General features: G+C 38.5%; 1 protein-coding gene across 1 annotated transcript in view; it reads right to left on the bottom strand.

Annotated features, from left to right (window-relative positions):
* FXN (frataxin) overlaps positions 1–2668 on the bottom strand; it is a gene marked incomplete at its 5' end in the record, with an annotated part of 8912 nt that overhangs the window by 4106 nt on the left and 2138 nt on the right. The window lies entirely within an intron of this gene.

Genomic DNA, 2668 nt, shown 5'->3' with positions numbered 1-2668 from the left:
TAACTGTAACAGTTCCCCAGAGAATAAACACAACTCTTTACTGCAATAATTCTGATGAAGTGCCTAGATCCTGAATCACACCTTAAAAATGTTCCCCTTTTGAACTCCAGAAGGCCTGTTTTCTTTCAGGTGTGCCAGTGTTGGGCCATGATCCCAGCAAGCATTTCTGTTCTCCTTCTCATGCACATTTCTAAGTGACAACATGATTAATCTTTTTGACATTCTCACAAGCATATACAGAAGAGGAGCCAACAAAAATGTTTATGCCCTAACTTGAAACAAAAAAAAACCCAAAATATTTTGACACAAATTAACTGACAAGTGATCTGAGTTTATGCTGGTCAAAAATTCCACCTTTACGTACTGTAATTTGATGATTTGGGTAGAAAATCTGGTTGTATGTAATCTATAGTTTTTCAAATACTTCACAGCCTCCAGCACAAAAAAGCTTATTTAATGGATCTATATGTTTTACACCTTAGAATGTACTACTAGACCTATTCTTACTTTTAATGCTACTACCTTATGTATAAATTATTACCTCTCATTTTCAACCACCTAATGCCTCCCCATCTTACTCTGTAGCATGCAGCAGCTTAGTGCTTTCTTCTCCTAGAGAGTAATTAAATGTTCCTAATCTCTGCCATATCTTCGGAATTATCGGCAGTGAAATAATACTCTTAAGGTCTGAATTTTTTATTCCAATCCCCATGCTCTTCTTGCGCTTGATGATACCTCTACAGGCATGAGCAATAATATATACATTACTGCAGCCATCAGGTTGCCCAGTCAGTTATATTAACTGGAAACTGTTTTAGAAGTGCAAGATTAGGGGACTTCTCTGGTCATCATGAACTCAATGTTTTCTGTATCTCAGCAGTCTTAGATCTGTAGAGATAGAACAGAATATGAGCACATGGGGATAATTAACCCTGGATATGGCTACAATCATCTCAGCATTCTTCTGTGGGCTCCTTAGTGCCACGTATTAAGCATTCAGCATGATATTAAGCTGTGTACTACAAACACACTGTAAGCAAATAGGTTTCCAAGGAATTAACATTTTTTCACCAGTGCTTATTGTGTCAGCTGTTGGGGAGTGCTGTTACTCTGTCACTGTAAATTAAATAAAAGTCAGCTTTTATTGCTGGTTTTAAAACTTCGAATCATGTATTTTGCAATACTTTTGAAACACTAGAAAACACAAGTTGAGTTTTTAGGAACTTAAAATACAATATATTTGAATTGTTTCAATACTCTTGCATGTATTTTGTATTACTGAATGAATGTTTGTGACGTCCTGGTAAAATGTACATACTCATGAAAAGAGACTCTCCTCACCCCCTCCCTGGATTCGAAGCTACAAACTGCATGAGAGACTGAAGTTCCTAAGAACTCACAGGCACCAGATGACCCTTTTCATGTTTGCCACCTTGTGGCATGCTACAGTACCGGTCTTGCTTGTGTGAAACAATCCTCAGGAGACTTAACTGAAACTTTTAAGATGATAGATCATCATAGAGCCTATGCTACAAAAGATTACTTATTAAAAATTAGGATGGATGTAAAAACAATTCCATCGAGCCTCACAGGGAGCGACTGTCAAGCACAAAGCACTCTTCTGTGCCTGAAGATAAAATTAGGGCAGAAAGATGACTCACGATTCTCATGTAATGAAGTGTTTAAAAATACTGAAGAGGTTGATGATAAACTTTTTGCTCATTTTTGTCTGATATGCCAAAACATGCTGAATAGTAATGGTTAAGCTATTCACCAGAAATGTAATTAGCCATAACATTATTGCATATTTGATTAAACCAACAAATAATACTTGCTAAGTGCATCAGTGGTATCCAACTAACAATATTTCTATCCTAGCTATGCAAAATAAACAATGAACATTAGGATGACACAGTTACAGAGAAACAAACTACAGGGCTGATCTGTTTGTTTAGCACAGCGCAACCCAAATCACATGGCCCAATATCCTGAGCACAGAACCCTGACTGATGGGGCTTGTGGTCAGCAATCTCTGAGTGGTAAGATACGAACTGACAGCAGCAATTTTGCTAAATAGATGAAACATATTGAAGGGAAGGCCTGTATTGCAGCTGTCAGTGCAGGGAGAAACGTGGTCTCCTCCAAGTCACGTAGAAGCTGTAATATACACCCCATTTCAGGACTTTTATATATAAACTGACAAACTCCTTAAAGAAACACAATGGCATTTCTAATTAGCCTGTCACCGCTGTCAAAGAATTTGAGAGGTGACCTACTAAAGACTCCAATTGTCAGGCTAAAAGCTACCCTGCGTCCCATTGGACTGTAGCCTTCCCACTGTGGCAAACTCACTTCTCATTTTTGCAGCTACCTACTGCAACATTGCATCCTCTGTTGCTCTTCTCCAGCACAGCCACGTCAAACACACTTTGTAATGCCTGATGGAGACCAACATTCCCTCTCAGTACTCAGGGCAATCACATAAACTGCTCCACAAGTAACATACAGTGATGCACATGCACTGTGCCATGTAGGTCCGACCTAGCATTTACCTTGAGTGAACTGACTGATGATGTCTGAGGTCAGTGTGAGTTTGGAAAAATATAGAGAATTAGAAATCAGTTTTCTTCTCCTCTTAATATACAATAGTAGATGAGCCCATGTCTTT

This window comes from Meleagris gallopavo, chromosome Z (genome assembly GCF_000146605.3).
Source record: "Meleagris gallopavo isolate NT-WF06-2002-E0010 breed Aviagen turkey brand Nicholas breeding stock chromosome Z, Turkey_5.1, whole genome shotgun sequence".
In the NCBI taxonomy this organism is placed as follows: Eukaryota; Metazoa; Chordata; class Aves; order Galliformes; family Phasianidae; genus Meleagris; species Meleagris gallopavo.
The sequence above is the reverse complement of the archived record's forward strand: the minus strand, read 5'-3'. Positions and strand labels throughout refer to the sequence as shown.